Raw genomic sequence first — 17,991 nt, 5'->3', positions numbered from 1 at the left:
GTAAGAGGGTTCCCTTTTCTCCGCATCCTCTCCAACATTTGTTGTTTCCTGCCTTGTTAATTTGCCCCATTCTCGCTGGTGTGAGGTGGTATCTCATTGTGGTTTTTATTTGTATTTCCCTGATGGCAAGTGATGCAGAGCATTTTCTCATATGCATGTTGGCCACGTCTATGTCTTCCTCTGTGAGATTTCTCTTCATGTCTTTTGCCCATTTCATGATTGGATTGTTTGTTTCTTTGGTGTTGAGTTTAATAAGTTCTTTATAGATCTTGGAAACTAGCCCTTTATCTGATATGTCATTTGCAAATATCTTCTCCCATTCTGTAGGTTGTCTTTTAGTTTTGTTGACTGTATCCTTTGCTGTGCAAAAGCTTCTTATCTTGATGAAGTCCCAATAGTTCATTTTTGCTTTTGTTTCTTTTGCCTTCATGGATGTATCTTGCAAGAAGTTACTATGGCCGAGTTCAAAAAGGGTGTTGCCTGTGTTCTTCTCTAGGATTTTGATGGAATCTTGTCTCACATTTAGATCTTTCATCCATTTTGAGTTTATCTTTGTGTATGGTGAAAGAGAGTGGTCTAGTTTCATTCTTCTGCATGTGGATGCCCAATTTTCCCAGCACCATTTATTGAAGAGACTGTCTTTCTTCCAATGGATAGTCTTTCCTCCTTTATCAAATATTACTTGACCATAAAGTTCAGGGTCCACTTCTGGATTCTCTATTCTGTTCCACTGATCTATGTGTCTGTTTTTGTGCCAGTACCACACTGTCTTGATGACCACAGCTTTGTAGTACACCCTGAAATCTGGCATTGTGATGCCCCCAGATATGGTTTTCTTTTTTAAAATTCCCCTGGCTATTCGGGGTCTTTTCTGATTCCACACAAATCTTAAAATAATTTGTTCTAACTCTCTGAAGAAAGTCCATGGTATTTTGATAGGGATTGCATTAAACGTGTATATTGCCCTGGGTAACATTGACATTTTCACAATATTAATTCTGCCAATCCATGAGCATGGAATATTTTTCCATCTCTTTGTGTCTTCCTCAATTTCTTTCAGAAGTGTTCTATAGTTTTGAGGGTATAGATCCTTTACATCTTTGGTTAGGTTTATTCCTAGGTATCTTATGCTTTTGGGTGCCATTGTAAATGGGATGGACTCCTTAATTTCTCTTTCTTCAGTCTCATTGTTAGTGTATAGAAATGCCACTGACTTCTGGGCATTGATTTTGTATCCTGCCACGCTACCGAATTGCTGTATGAGTTCTAGCAATCTTGGGGTGGAGACTTTTGGGTTTTCTATGTAGAGTATCATGTCATCGGCGAAGAGGGAGAGTTTGACTTCTTCTTTGCCAATTTGAATGCCTTTAATGTCTTTTTGTTGTCTGATTGCTGAGGCTAGGACTTCCAGTACTATGTTGAATAGCAGTGGTGAGAGTGGACATCCCTGTCTTGTTCCTGATCTTAGGGGAAAGGCTCCCAGTGCTTCCCCATTGAGAATGATATTTGCTGTGGGCTTTTCATAGATGGCTTTTAAGATGTCGAGGAATGTTCCCTCTATCCCTATACTCTGAAGAGTTTTGATCAGGAATGGATGCTGTATTTTGTCAAATGCTTTCTCTGCATCTAATGAGAGGATCATATGGTTCTTGGTTTTTCTCTTGCTGATATGATGAATCACATTGTTTTATGAGTGTTGAACCAGCCTTGTGTCCCAGGGATAAATCCTACTTGGTCATGGTGAATAATTTTCTTAATGTACTGTTGGATCCTATTGGCCAGTATCTTGTTGAGAATTTTTGCATCCATGTTCATCAGGGATATTGGTCTGTAATGTGGTACATGTACACAATGGAATATTATTCAACCATGAGAGAAGAGGACATCCTACCATTTGCAACGACATGGATGGACCTTGAACACATTATGCTAAGTGAACTAAAGCAGACATAAAAAGATAAATACTGTGTGATATCACTTATATGTGGAATTTCTAAAAACCACACTTATAAAAACAGGATAGAATGGTGGTTACCAGTGGTGGACATAGGGAGGGACGGGACAGATATCATTTAAAGGTACAACGTTACAAGTAGTAAATAAGCCCTAGAGATATAATGCACAGTACAGTGAATATAGACAACAGTATTGTAGTGCAATTATCCAAGTTCCTAAGGGACTAGAATGTAATTACTTAACTAAAAAGAAAGAATACTTATGTAATGTGATAGAGGTGCTAATTATCACTCCAATGGCAACCATAATATATAAACATATCCAAAAAATGTTTCCAGAATCCCAGCCCCATCACCACAAAGCTCTAGATGCAACTTTTGGAGCAAAGAGACAACGCTGAGTAACTGGCACAGAAACTTAGAAGTGATTACTGAAAATTTACACTTCTGAAACCATCATAAAAATACATTTTTTTAAAATCCCAAGGAATGGATAAACTGTGGTTCATGCATACAATGGGATATTATTCAATCATAAAAAGAAATGAGCTATCAAGCCATAAAAAGACATGGAGAAATCTTAAATGCATACCGCTAAGTCAAAGAAGCCAGTCTGAAAAGTCTACATACTGTATGATTCTAAGCATATGGCATTCTGGAAAAGGCAAAACCATAGAAACTGGAAAGCCATCAGTGGTTGCCAGGGACTGGTGTGGAGGGGAGGAGGGATGAATTGATGGAGCACAGGGGACTTTTAAGAGCAGTGACACCACTCTGTAGTGGTGGATACAGAGGATGTACCACACAGAGTGAATCCTAATGTAAACTATAGACTTTAGTTAATGATGTATCAATATTGTTCATCAGTTGTAACAAATGGAGCTCACAAGGGAAGATGTTAATAGTAGGGGAATCTAGACAGAGGGCAGAGGAGAGCGGGGGCTGAGGGTGTATACCAGAACTCTGTACTTTCTGCACAATTTTTCTGCTAATCTAAAATTTTTGGGGAAAAAATAAAGATTATTAATTAAAAAAACACAAAATCTCAGGGAGTAAACTTGAGAAATCTACAGAATCCATACGAAAAAATTGTTTAACTCTCCTGAGAAAAATTAATGAAAATCTGAGTAAATAGAGAATTACCTCATGTTTTGGGGTGGAATGACTCAATATGGTAAGGATGTCTTTTTTCCTGAGATCATCTATAAATTTAATTCAATCTAATAAAAGCTTTATTTTTTTTAGAACTCGAAAAAACATGTTTTTAAATTCACCTGTAAGAATTAATACATGAGAACAGCCACATAATTTCTGAAGAGAAACAAGGAAGTTCATAATGTACAAGGAATTAAAACTATTTTAACCTATAGGAGACATCTCTTGTTCTTGCCATCCAGCATCCACTCACTCTTATCCTTCTCTTCTGGTGACACTGACCACTTTATTTTTATGCAACCAGGTTCCCTTATCTCAGCCCAAGTCTTTTGAGTGAAGTTGATTCCACCCTTGCATGGACTCATACTTTCTCAGAGATAGGAACATGACCAAGTCAATGCCAACAGGAGGCAAGGGGGCTTATGCTGCAGCCAGAGAGGGGTGTGGTGAACTTGGACGTGAGAAGACATGAGCCTGGTGTGACTGGCCAAACTGAGAACAAAGTCCACTGATGAGGGGGGAAAAAAGCATCTTGGAGACTGCTAGCACTCCTTTGTCTTTTTCAGTTCCTTGAATCGACATATTTCCCAGTCATGCAAACCAGTTTAAGATGGATTTTTCCATCACTGGCCACAGAAACACATCTTAATGTAGAACGCCATATCAATTAAAACAGTATGGTACTGGCCCAGCAGTAGACAAATTCACAGATGGTTCATGGAACAAGAGAGAATATAGAAAAAGAACAATATATGGAAATGTGTTAATACAACTGGTTTCACATTAATTGGGGAAAGATAAATTACTTAAGCAATGATACTAAAGCAGCTGGGCAACCATTTGGAAAATAAGCTTGGCTTTCACCCTCACTTCTAATTACCAAAATAAGTCTTATATAGATGAAAGATTCCCTCCTTAAAAAAAAAAAAAAAGGCAACTATAAAACCTAGAGGGAAAGGAGTCTTTTTATAATCTTGAGGCAACCAAGGCCTTTCTAAGAAGAAAAGCAAAAAATGTAGTCAACTTTGAATTCTGCATTTATTAGATAAGGAAAAAAAACACTTCAAAAATCAAGGAAAACCATAAACTGGAAAAAATTACATATGTAAAGGAGCTCTGATAAGTCAACAAGAACAAAGAGGTTAAAAGAAAAATGAGGGGGAAGATATGAATACACATGATCAATAAAAGAAGTAATCTATGAAATTCAAATGAAAGCAAGTATGTTTCATCAGCTTACGAAAGATTTACCTTTGTGTTAAACTGGCACATACATGGTTGGCAGGAGTTTGACTCAGGACCATTTAGTAGACCTTTGACAATATGGACTATAATTTAACTCATGCGTGCCTTTTGGCTCCGTAATTTCTAGGCCTTATCAAAAAAAAAAATACTATCACATGTGAGCAGAACATAGCACAAGATACCCATTGTAGCATTGTTGTCATCAGCAAAACAGAAAAAGGAAGAAAAAGGATGACCCAAGCATATGTGGTTAGGGGAATGGGTAAGTAAAGCACGCTAAATCCACCAGGCAGCCATTAAAAGTTTTTCTCAGGGTCCCACATGGCTTCCACTTTGCCAAAACCATTGGTCAGTTTTCTGTCTTCCTCTAACTGTCCCAGCAGTCGTGTCCCATGGTGGATCACTCCCTCCCGGAGCCCTCTTTCCTAGGCCTGCAGACACCAGGTCACCTTGTCCCTCCCCACGCACAGCTTGCCCTAGTGCAGCCTCCTTGCTCTTCTTCCCTCCCAGACCCAAATCTTTCCTTGACTTTCTTCTCTTCCTTGCCAGGTGATTTCATCCAGTCCATGATTTCAAAATTTCGTTCATATGCCGCCCTCTCTCAAATCTGAATCTCCCTGGAGTTCCAGGTATGCACAATCCACTGCCTCCTCAATTTCTCTATGCAGAAGTCTCCTAGGTGTCTCAAACAACATGGTAGAAAGAGAAGGGATTTACCCCCCAGAAGTGCTGGGCTTGGGGTGGGGGGAATGATGTCTTTATCCTCTTAGTCTCTCAGTCCTAGAACTTACATGTCATTCTTGTTTCTATCTTCTTAAACAATTAGTAAGACACTGGGAAGATGCTACTAGTTGTGGACCTGTTATCCTTTCTACCATTTGTTCTTACTAACAGAGAACTCCAGTTTTGTTTGGGAGTAGTACTCAGATAAAGACATTTCTATTTCCTAGCATCCCTCACACCCAGATTTGGACCAATCAAATATAAGCAGCAGTTTCGAAGGCTTCTAGGAAGTCATTTTAGCAGCTTTTTATCAGTGCCTGAAATACAGATGTGATGCTGAAGGTGTGCAGCCACCTTGTCACCATGAGGCAGCATATATAACGTAGCTGATTTTTATGTTTCAATCTTCCAACTGTCTGCTATTCACTTTGTTATATATAGTGGGGTGTCTTTTTTAAACCCACACTTTGAAGTTCACTTGACCAATTATCGTTTGTCCAAAAGACTGATATTAGCTGTCATCATATTACTGCATTCCAAGTCTGGCTTCTGGCTCCTCCTAAGTTGGAAATTAGCTGCAAACAGACTTATCGATGTCCCCAAAGCTCCACAAACCATGGGATCCTCTCCTGTTTCCTTCACCTTCTTGAATGCTGGTCTGCTGCAGTGATTTTTTTTTTAAGGAAAAAAGAAAATTCATAAATCTAAGAGCTGTCCCGACTGTCCAACAGTTGACACCACCTCTGATCCCCAAGCTGGAAAATGGGGAGGCAATAACAGACACATGCGGGAGAAACCTGGTTCTGGAGCTCATAAATATGCACGTCCAGGTAACAGTGAAATTAGCTGCAGGGTTTCATGTTTCAGAATGTCATTACAAATGGAGCCCACTTGTAAAAACACTCTTTCCACTGAGCATTAACACTGCCGGGGGAGGTGGGGGTCTCAGTTAATCCCTTGGACTTGTTACAAGTGAGTATGAAAAAGAACCTTTCAAATGGCATTTTATTGACTTTTAACATGCCGGTCACTGCCTTTTGGTTTTTTGCATTTCCATGGTCATTTCCTCTCTTTAACCTACTTTTTATCTCCAAGGTATATTTTTTTTTCTAAATAGACTAAAAAAGTCTGCAAAGGGCTAAATCCATAGCAGGATATAGGGGACATGTTGGCGGCAGAGCGGGAAATGTACTTGCCAGGGAATTGATAAAGCAATCTCTTCTGAGGTGTGATTTTGAGTTTGGAAAACAGCTCAAGTTTGTCTGGCAAGAGGAATAACATTGTGCAGGATGCTTTGATGCAGACACAGTCTCAGCAGGACAGCCTAGAAGGTGTTAGTGATACGCTGAGAGCTGCAGGCGGGGAGAGCCCACGGTTATATTTCACTCTCTCTTACTGGGACTTGTCAGGCCCTTAAACCACCTGGCTAATTCTTAGAAATCTTTCTCCCCTGAACCAGAGCTTTGGTTTCCACTTGATGTGGACACTTCCAAAAGGGGCTACCCATGGATAGCATAAGCCAGCTCAAGTTAAAACCGTAGATGACATTGGTGTGATTTGTTCAACAGATGTCTCTGTCCTTGTTTAAGACACAAAGACAATAGCCCTGTTTGCTCCCAACTGCAGGACATGGATGCATGGTACTCTCTCTAGTTTGAGTGTGGTAGAAGAGAAGCGGAAAGCCCACAGGCAGCAGAGTCATGTCCTGTCTGCCTGGCAGGGTTCCGAGTCTCAGGCTGGACTCTGGGAACAGTAGCCCCTGGATCAGATGAACATTAAGATGCTAGGGCTTCAGTTTCCTCCTCCATAATGAGAGTCCGACGACAGCAGCTCTGAAGTCCCAGCCGGGTCTCAACCTTCCATCCCGGTGCAAGGGGTGGGGGCCAGGGGGGCTGCAAAGAGAAAAAAAGCAGAAGGGGATGTGGTGCAGGAAGCAGCTCCAGGGGCCCTTTAAGATACCCTGCATCTCTCTCCATGGATGAAAGATTTTCAAGCACAGAATCACTGGATCCAGACAGAGCCTCAGGCAGATCTTTGGAATAACCAAATCTGCACCGAGACCTGGGCCTTCCAGCATCCCCGAATCAGTGAGATCTGGAAGGAAGCCTCAGAAACCTGTTTGAGATACACATAATCTTCACCTTAGAATTCTTCAAGTGGAAAAAAAAAAGAATTCTTCAAATGGGAACCACACTAAGCAAACTGCACGGGTGATAGTGGGAACCAGTAGGGGCCATAAGACCATGCCCAAGCACCAGGGATGGGTGTGTAAGGGGGATGGAGGGGTGCATGGTGGCTGAAGGGTGGGCAGATGGGTTGGTGGTGAGTGGAAGAGGAGAGGTAGATGAATAGGTGAATGCACGGTGGTTATAGGGCAGGTAGATGGTGCACAGATGGATGGATGTGGGATGGGATGTGGGTAGGTTGATGGTGGCGGGTGGATGAGTGAGAGGCTACTATAAAGAAGCTATTTTCAACAATTGCTTTTAGGGAGAAATGACCAGTGTTTAACAATGATTTACAATGATTCCAACAAACTCTCTGGCTCTAAAATAGAGTGAGAGGCAAGTGCTCCTTGTGGGTTTGATGTTTTCCAGCTTGCAGAGCTCACTCTTCACAGAATGTGGATCTTCAGCCAAGTTTTACCCTTTCCCGGCTGCCATTTGTACAGTCACACAACAGCGCCTGTCTTACCTTAATGGATAATTCACTCATTCAACAGTTGCATGCTTGGTATCTAGCTTTTGCCAGGCATCGTGCAACATGTTGGTCCTTTTTTTCTTCTTCCTCCAAATAAAAGGGAAATGCTTACAGTCTAGGGAAAGCAGACAAAAGCATACGAATGAATTTATAATCATAAACTGATCAATGCTATGAAGAAAATAAACATGGAGTAGTGAGGGAGAATGACAGAGAAAGAGGTTGGCGGAGACTACCTGAGGTTGGTGGAGACCACCTGAGGAGGAAAGACTGCTGCCTTCAGGCTGTAGCTTCAGAGAGCCAGTCAGAGGATTTAAAAATGCAAGGTATACAGATGGCCCATAAGCGCATGAAAAGATGCTCAGCACCATTAATCATTGGGAAATGCAAATCAAGATCACAGTGAGATAACACCCCACACCTAGTGGGATGGCTAAAATATGTTTAAAAAGGGAAACAAGTGTTGGTAAAGACATGGAGAAATTGGAACCACACACACGTTGTGGGTAAGAAGGTAAGATAGTACAGGCTCTGAAGAAAAAGAGCTTGGTAAGCTTCTCAAAAGCTAAACACAGAATCACTATCTGTATTCATTTCTTAGGTCTGCCATACAAAGTACCGCAGAATGGTGGGGCTTAGACAACAAATACTTATTGTCTCTTGGTTCTAGAGGCTGAAAGTCCAAGACCGAGGTGTCGGCAGGGTTGGTTTTCCTGAGAGCTGTGAGGAAGAATCTGTTCCATGCCTTCTGGCTTCTGGAGACCTCTGGCATTCCTTGGCTTATGGATGGCATTGTCCTTGCATCCTCATATCTTCTTTCTGTGCATGACCAAATTACCCTGTTTTAATTTTTTTTTTTATTTTTTACTCGATCCCAAGTCTCCAGGATCATGCCCCGGGCTGAAGGCGGTGTTAAACCGCTGAGCCACATGGGCTGCCCTAATTTTTTTTTTTTTAATAAGGACATAGTCATGTTAGATTAAGACCCATCCTAATGATCTCATTTAAACTTATTTCTGTAAAAAACCCTATTTCCAAGTAAGATTCCATTTTGAGATACTAGGGGTTAAGTCTTGAACATTATCTTTTCCAGGGGGCACAATTCAACCCATTTTACCACAAGACCCAGCAATTGCACTTCCAGGGATCTATCCTCAAAGAATTGAAAACAAGGACTCAAAGAGATGCTGTACACCAACATTCATAGTAGCATTAATCACAATATACAAAAAGTGGAAGCAACCCTATTGTTATCAATAAATGAATAGATACTTTTGGAATGAGGCTAGAGGGATCATGGATTCTCTTCTGGATCTTACAGCAATAGGACCAAACATAAATGATCATCTCTACAAATTAAAGAAATAAAAATAAATAAATGAATAGATAAATGTGGTATATCCAGACATGGGTCATTATTAGAATGGAGCAATAATCCACTCCAATGTGGAAAAACTTCAAAACCATTATGGTCAGTGAAACAAGCCAGCCACAAAAAGATAGTTATTGTAGGGTTCCAGTTATATGAAATACCCGGAATAGGCAAATTTAGAGCAGAGCTTGGTAGAAATGCCCCTTGGTAGTGAGCCTGGTGGCAGCCTCCACCCCAGAAGAGGGATGGAAGAAGCAGGCTCTCAATTAAGCCTGGAGACTGCTGGTGGTGATGGGTGGGAGTCCCAGGCCTGGCAGGGGGGAAAGACCCAGCTCTTAGAGAAAGCAAGATGATTCTTTTTTTTCCTTTAATCAAAGTATAGTTGACGTATAATATTATACTAGTTTCAGGTGTATAACCTAGTGACTTGGCAACTCTGTACATTACACAACGCTTACCACAGCAAGTGAGGATACCACCTGTCACCATAGTTATTACAATATTATTGACTATAAAAAAAATAAAAGAAAAAAAAGAAAAAAGAAAAAAAACAATATTATTGACTGTATTCTTTCTACTGAACCTCTCACCCCTGCAACTTATTTTTCTCATTTTCCTCTCTTTCTTTTTTTTTTAGTTCAGCTGATACACAGCATTGCATTAGCTTCAGATATACAACATAGTGATTAGATAACTCTATACAGTGTGCTATGTTCACAAGCGTAGCTACCATCTATCCTGTCACATCACTATTACAATAAGATTGATTGTATTCCTTATGCTGTGCCTTTTATTCTTGAGACTGATTCATTCCATAACTGGAAGGTTCTATCTCCCTCTCTCCTTCACACATTTTGCCTAACACCCCATTCCCTTCCCCTCTGGCAACCATCAGTTTAGCTTGTTCTCTGTCATAGGTCTGATTCTGCTTTTTGTTTTATTCTTTTTTAAAAATTTGACTTATGAATGGAATCATATGGTATTTGTCTTTCTCTGTCTGACTTATTTCACTTAGCATAATACCCACGAGATCCACCCATGTTGTCTCAAATGGCATGATCTCATCCTTTTATGGCTGTGTAATATTCCATCATATATATTATACCACATCTTCCTTATCCATTTGTCTATTGATGGACACAGGTTGTTTCCATATACTGGCTGTTACAAATAACAATACAATAAATCTTTTCAAGTTAGTGGTTTTGGGGATCCCTGGGTGGCGCAGTGGTTTGGCGCCTGCCTTTGGCCCAGGACGCGATCCTGGAGACCCGGGATCGAATCCCACGTCGGGCTCCCGGTGCATGGAGCCTGCTTCTCCCTCTGCCTGTGTCTCTGCCTCTCTCTCTCTCTCTGTGTGTGATTATCATAAATAAATAAATTTAAAAACATTTTTTAAAAAAGTTAGTGGTTTTGTTTTCTTTGGGTCACAACCCAGCAGTGGAATTATTAGATGATAGTGTATTTCAATTTTTTATTTTTTTTCAATTTTTAATTTTTAAAGAAACCTCCATACTGTTTTCCATAGTTGGCTGCGCCATTTTACATTTCCACCAACAATGCACTGTTCCTTTTTCTCCACATCTTCTCCAATACTTTTTATTTCTTATTTTGATTTTAGCCATTCTAACTGGTATAAGGTGATATCTCATTTGGTTTTAATTTGCATTTCCTTGATGATTAATGATGCTGAGCATCTTGTGTCTGTTGGTTATCAGTATGTCTTCTTGGGAAAATGTTTCTACAGGTTCTCTGCCCATTTTTTAATTGAATAATTTGTTCTTTGGTATTGAGTTGTATAAATTCCTTATATATTTTGGATGTTAACCTACTATCAGAGATATTATTTACAAATATCTTCTCCTGGGGCAGCCCGGTGGCTCAGCAGCTTGGCGCCACCTTCAGCCCAGGGCCTGATCCTGGAGACCTGGGATCGAGTCCCATGTCGGGCTCCCTGCATGGAGCCTGTTTCTCCCTCTGCCTGTGTCTCTGCCCCCACCTCTCTCTCTGTCTCTCATAAATAAATAAATAAATAAATAAATAAATAAATAAATAAATAAATAAATCTTTTAAAAAATATATCTTCTCCCATTCAATAGGTTGCCTCTTTGTGTAGCTATTGCCTTTGCTGTGCAAAAGTTCTCATTTTTGCATAGTCTATTATTTTTGCCTTTGTTTCCCTTGCCTTGGGGGACCTAACTAGAAAATTGTTGACATTAAAGAAATTACTACTTGTGTCTTCTTTTAGGATTTTTATGGTTTCCGGACTCACATTTAGGTTTTTAATCCATCCCATGTTTGTGTATATGTTAGAAAATGATCTAATTTCATTCTTGTATCTGTCCAGTATGCCCAGTACTGTTTATCAAAGAGACTGTCTTTCCTCCATTATATTCATGTCTCCTTTGTCATAGATTGTCCATTTAAGATTGGGGTTCTGTTCTATTGATCTATGTGTCTATTTTTGTGCCAGTACTATACTGCTTTGATTACTACAGCTTTATGGTGCATTTGAGATCTGGGATTGTGTTACCTCCAGATTCGTTCAGTTTTCTCAAGATTGCTTTGACAACTCGGCATCTTTGGTGATTCCATATAAATTAGCAGTATTCATCCTAGTTCTGTGAAAAAATGCTGTTGATGTTTTGATAGGGATTGCATTGTACCTGTAGATTGCTTTGAGTAAGACATTGTAACAATAAGATTTCTTCTATCCCATGATCATGGAATAACTTTCAATTTGTTTATGTCACCTTCATTTTCTTTTAGCAACGTTTCTGGTGGTCAAAGTACAAGCCTTTCACCTCCTTGGTTAAGTTTATTCCTAGATACTTTATTCTTTTTGGTGCGTTTGTAAGTGAAATTATTTCCTTAGTTTCTCTTTCAGCTACTTTGTTACTAGTGTATAGAAATGCTACTAATTTCTGGGTAATAATTTTGTATCCAACTTAACTGAATTCTTTTATTCTAATCATTTTTTGGTGGAGTTCTTAGAGTTTTTTAAATATATAATATCAGGTCACGTGCAAAAAAAGCATCTCCAGGGACACCTGGGTGGTTCAGTGGTTGAGCTTCTGCCTTTGATTCAGGGCATGATCCTGGGGTCCTGGGATTGAGTCCTGCATTGCGTTCCCCACAGAGGGTCTGCTTCTTCCTCTGCCTGTGTCTCTGCCTCTGTGTGTCTCTCATGAATAAATAAATAAAGTCTTTAAAGAAAAAAAAGGGGGATGCCTGGATGGCTCAGGGGTTGAGAGTCTGCCTTTGGCTCAGGTTGTGATCCTGGGGTCCTGGGATCGAGTTCCACATCAGGCTTCCTGTAGGGAGCTTGTTTCTCCCTTTGCCTATGACTCCACCTCTCTCTGTGTGTGTCTCTCATGCATAAATAAATAAAATCTTTTTAAAAAGTGAGTGACTTCTTCCTTAACAATTTGATTGGCTTTTTTTCTTGCTTTTTTTTTTCTTTTTTTTTTTTTTCTTATCTAATTGCTGTGGCTAGGACTTCCGATACTATGTTGAATAAATATGATGACAATCAACATCTTTGTCTAATTCCCGATCTTAAAGGAAAAGCTCTCAGGTTTTTTTTAACCATTGAGTATAATGTTAGCTGTGAGTTTGTTGTATATGGTCTTTATTATGTTAAGGTATGTTCCCTCTAATCCCACTTTGTTTAAAGTTTTTTTATCATGAACAGATACTCAATTTTATCAAATGCTTTTTCTGCATCTATGGAGATGATCATATGATTTCGTCCTTTGTTTTATTAATGTAGTGTAGGACACTCATGATTGGTGAATACTGAACCATGCTTGTGTGCTGGAAATAGATTCCACTTGATCATGATGTGAATAATCCTTTTAATGTATTGTTGAATGCATTTTGCTAATATTTTCTTGAGGATTTTTGCATCTGTCTTCATCAGGGATATTGTCTGTGATTTTGCAGCATGGGAAGGGGAATTTTGTTTTGTTTTGTTTTGTTTTGTTTTGTTGGTAGTGTCTTTGTCTGGTTTTGATACTGGGTAATTCTGTCCTTGTAGAATATGTGTGGAAGCTTTTCTTGCTTCCTTTATTTTTTAAATGTATTTCTTAAAGATTTTGTTTATATATTTGATAGAGTGCGTAAGCAGGGGAGTAGCAGGCAGAGGGAGATGGAGAAGCAGGCTCCCTGCCAAGCAGAGAGCCCGATGCAGGTGTCCAGTCCCAGGACCCTGGAACCATGACCTGAGCCCAAGGCAGACGCATAACTGAGCTACTCAGGTGCCCCTCAATCTTCTTCAGTTTATTGAGATTTGTCTTGTGACCTAATGTGATGTATCCTGGAGACTATTCCATATCCACCTGAAAATAATGTGTATTCTGTTGGTTTGGGATGGAGTGTTCTATGTCTATCTATTAAGTCATTCTGGTCTGATGTTTTATTCAAGGACACTACTTGTTTATCTGAAGAAGATGATCTACCTATCGGTGTAAGTGGGGTGTTAAAATTCCCTACTATTAATGCATCACCATCAATTTCTCCTTCTTTATCTGTTGATGTTTGCTTTAGGTGCTCCAGTATTGGATGCATATTTACAATTAATGTATCCTCTTGTTGGATTAATTCCTTTATCATTACATAATGTTCTTTGTCTCTTATTACAATTTTTGCTTTAAAGTCTAATTTGTCTAATATAAATATTGCTACCCCAGGTGTTTTTTCCACTTCCACTTGCATGCAATGTCTTTTTCTATCCATTCACTTTCAGTCTGTATGTGTCTGTAGATCCTAAGGGCATCTTGTAGGCAACATATAGAAAGCTTTTTTTTTTTTTTTTAAGATTTCATTTCTTTATTCATGAGAAACACAGAGAGCTGAGAGAAAGAGTGGCAGAGACACAGGCAGAGGGAGAAGCAGGCTCCATGCAGGGAGCCCGACATGGGACTCGATCCCCGGTCTCCAGGATCACGCCCTGGGCCAAAGGCAGGTGCTAAACCGCTGAGCCACCCAGGCTGCCCGAAAGTTTATTTTTTTAAACCAATTTTTCCAATCTATATATTTTTTGGAGCGTTTAGACCAGTTACATATAATTATTGATATTTATGTACTTATTGCCATTTTGTTCATTTTTGTCTGGTGGTTTTGTAGTTCTTCTTGTTCCTTTCTTCTCTTGTTCTCTTTTCTTGTGATTGAAGACTTTCTATAGTATTATGCTTGGCTTTCTTCTCTTTGTTATCTGCTATAGGTTTTGGTTTCTGGTGACCACGAGGTGCATATGTAACATCCTTATTACATAGCAGGTTACATTAAGTTGACAGTCACGTAAGTTCAAACATATTCTAAAACTATTTTTTTACTCCCCCTTCCATATATATGTATGTATGCTGTCATATTTTATATATTTTATCCATAATTTTCTTCTAATTATGGCCCTTTTTACCACTTAAGGAAGTCCCTTTAACATTTCTTGTAATGCTGGTTTAGTGGTGATCCACTTTTTAAATTTTTGTTTGGGAAGTTCTTTTTGTTTTAGATGATTCTCTTGGGTAGTTCTTTAAGGGTCATTAAGGTTGCTGAACTCAAATGCAGTTCTTTTTGTTTTGTTTGTTTTTATTAAACTCCAAAGATGCAATAGCTTCAGGAGTCATTGAATCAATTATTTTTTTCACCTATTTAAACCTTCTCCCACCCACCTCCCCTCTGGTAACCATCAGTTTGTCTCTATAGTTAAGAGTCTGTTTCTTGGCACCTCACTTTTCCTTTGCTCATTTGTTTCATAAATTCCACATTATGAGTGAAATGATATGGTATTTCTTTCTCTGACTTATTTCACTTAACATAATACCTTCTAGGTCTTTCCATGTTGTTGCAAATAGCAAGATCCTATTCTTTTTATGGCTGAGTAGTATAATATATACTATCTCTTCTTTATCCATTCATCTATCAATGGACACTTGGGCTGCTTCTATAGTTTGACTATTGTAAACAATGCTGCAATAAACATAGGAGTGCATATATCCATTTAAATTAGTGTTTTTATATCTGGCAGGGGGAACACCCAGTAGTGCAATTACTGGATCATATGGTAGATCTATTTTTAATTTTTTGAGGAATCTCCATACTGTCTTCCACAGGGGCTGTACCAGTTTGCATTCCCACCAACTGTGCATTGAGGGTTCCTTTTTCTCCACATCCTCACCAACAATTGTTGTTTGTTAAAATACCTATACTACTATACCAAATACTACACTCTATACTATACTATCTACTATATACTATATACTATATTAAAATTTTTATTTTAGCCATTCTTGTGTGAGATAATCTCATTGTGGTTTTGATTTGCATTTCCCTGATGATGAATGGTGCTGAGCATCTTTTCATGTGTCTGTTGATCATGGATGTCTTCTCTGGAGAAAAATATCTGTTCATGTCTTCTGCCTATTTTGTAATTGATTATTTGTTGTTTGGGTATTGAGTTGTATAAGTTCTTCAAATACTTTTGATACTAACCCTTTTTTGGGTGTGTCATTTGCAAACATCTCCCATTCAGTAGGTTGTCTTTTAGTTTGGTTGTTTCCTTTGCTGTGCAGAAGCTTTTTATTCTGATGTAGTCTCAACAGTTTATTTTTGCCTTTGTTTCCCTTGTCTTAAGAGACATACCTAGAAAGATGTTATGGCTGATGTCAGGGAAACTACCTGTTTCTTTCTTCAAGGATTTTTATGGTTTCACATCTCACATTTAGGTCTTTAATCCATTCTGAGTTTTTGTATAGAAGTGGTGCAATTTCATTCTTTTACTTGTAATTGTCCAGTTTCCCCAGAACCATTTATTGAAGAGATTGTATCTCCCCATTGAATATTCATGTCTCCTTTGTTATAGATTAATTGATTATATAGGTGTGGGTTTATTTCTTGGCTCTCCATTCTGTTTTACTGATCTCTATTCTTGTGCCTGTACCATACTGTTTTGGTTACTACAGCTTTGTAGTGAAATCTGAGATTATGACATCTTAGGTTTGTTCTTTCTCAGGATCACTTTGGCTGACCAGGGTCTTCTGTGGTTCCATACAAATTTAAGTACTATTTGTTCTAATTTTGTGAAAAATGCTATTGGTATTTGATAGGGATTACATTAAATTTGTAGATTGCTTAGGGTAGTATAGATATTTTAACAATATTTGTTCTGCTAACCTATAAGCATGGACTGTCTTTCCATTTCTTCAAGTTATCTTGAATTTCTTTCATCAGTGTCTTACAGTTTTTGGAGTAAAGGTCTTTCACTTCTTTGGTTAAGTTTATTTCTAGATATGCTATTGTTTTAGTGCAATTGTAAATGAGATTTTTTCTTCGTTTCACTTTCTGCTGGTATGCCTGGGTGGCTCAGTGGTTGAGTGCCTACCTTTGGCTCAGGTTGTGATCCTGGGGTCCTGGGACCGAGTCCTACACTGGGCTCCCCACAGGGAGCCTGCTTCTCCTTCTGCCTGCGTCTCTGCCTCTCTCTGTGTGTCTCTCATGAATAAATAAAATCTTTAAAATATAAAAAAATTCACTTTCTGCTGCTTCATTATTAGTGTATAGGAATGCAAGATTTCTATACATTGATTTTGTATCCAGCAATCTTACTGAGTTCATTTATCAGTTCTAGTAGTTTTTTGGTAGAGTCTTTGGGTTTTCTAGTAGTTTTTTGGTAGAGTCTTTGGGTTTTCTATATATAGTATGTCATCCACAAATAGTCAGAATTTTTCTTCTTCCTTTCCAATATGGATGCCTTTAATTTCTTTTTGTTGTCTAATTGCTATGGCTAGAGCATCCAGTATCATGTGGAATAACAGCGGTGAAAGTGAACATCTCTCTGTTTCAGGCCTTAGGGGAAAAGTTCTCAATTTTTCACCATGGAGTATGATGTTGCCTGTGGGTTTTTCACATAAGGCCTTTATCATGTTGAGGTATGTTCCCTTTAAACCTACTTTGTAGAGGGTTTTATCATGAATGGATGTTGTATTTTGTCAAATGCTTTTCCTGCACCTTTTGAAATGATCATACAGATTTTATCCTTTCTCTTATTGATGTGGCATATCATGTTGATTGTTTTGTGAATATTGAACCATGCTTACATCCTGGGGAAAAAATCCCACTTGTTTATGGTGCATGATTTTTTAAATGTATCATTGGATTTGGTTTGCTAATGTTTTGCTGAGGATTTTGCATCTATGTTCATCAGGGATATTGGCCTGTAGTTCTCTGTCTCCCTCTCTCTCTCTCTCTCCCTCTCTCTTTGTGGTGACTTAGTTTTTGGTATCAGGATGATACTGGCCTCATAGAATGAATTTGGAAAATTTCCTTCCTCTTCCATTTTTTGGAATAGTTCAAGAAGAGTGAGTATTAACTCTTCTTTAAATGTTTGGTAGACATCCCCTGAGAAGCTATCTGCTCCTGAGCTTTTGTTTGTTGGGAGTTTTTTTTTTTTTTTTTTAAGCAGTCTCTACACCCAATGTGGGGCTCAAACTCATGGCCCTGAGATCAAGGGTTGCATGCTCTACCAACTGAGCCAGTCAGGTGCCCCTGTTTGTTGGTAAATTTTTGATGACTGACTCAATTTTATTGCTGGTAATTGGCCTGTTCAAATTTTCTATTTTCTCCTGCTTTCGTTCTAGAAGGTTATATGCTTCTAGGAATTTATCTATTTCTTCTAAGTTGTTGAATTTATTGGCATTTAGGTTTTCATAATATTCTTTTACAATTGTTTGTATTTCTGTGGTGTTGGTGGTTATTTCTCCTCTTTCATTAGTGATTTTACTTGGATCTTAAAACTTTTTTTTTTTAAGACTTTATTTATTTATTCATGATAGTCACACAGAG

At 38.7% G+C, this 17,991-nt stretch overlaps 1 long non-coding RNA gene across 4 annotated transcripts in view; it reads right to left on the bottom strand.

Annotated features, from left to right (window-relative positions):
- Window positions 1–1,880: 1,880 nt before the first annotated feature.
- The window catches only part of LOC144301915 (uncharacterized), a 30,957-nt gene continuing 14,846 nt past the window's right edge, over window positions 1,881–17,991 (bottom strand). The window contains exons 3-5 of one of the 4 annotated variants that reach the window (XR_013368817.1): window positions 8,015–8,597; window positions 7,773–7,893; window positions 1,881–6,970 (exon numbers count right to left, since the gene is read on the bottom strand). This is a non-coding gene — a long non-coding RNA (uncharacterized LOC144301915). The remainder of the gene's footprint in view (window positions 6,971–7,772; window positions 7,894–8,014; window positions 8,598–17,991) is intronic. The other 3 variants (XR_013368815.1, XR_013368818.1, XR_013368816.1) reach the window with 3 other exon arrangements.

Source organism: Canis aureus, chromosome 30 (assembly GCF_053574225.1).
Source record: "Canis aureus isolate CA01 chromosome 30, VMU_Caureus_v.1.0, whole genome shotgun sequence".
Classification (NCBI taxonomy): Eukaryota; Metazoa; Chordata; class Mammalia; order Carnivora; family Canidae; genus Canis; species Canis aureus.
The sequence above is the reverse complement of the archived record's forward strand: the minus strand, read 5'-3'. Positions and strand labels throughout refer to the sequence as shown.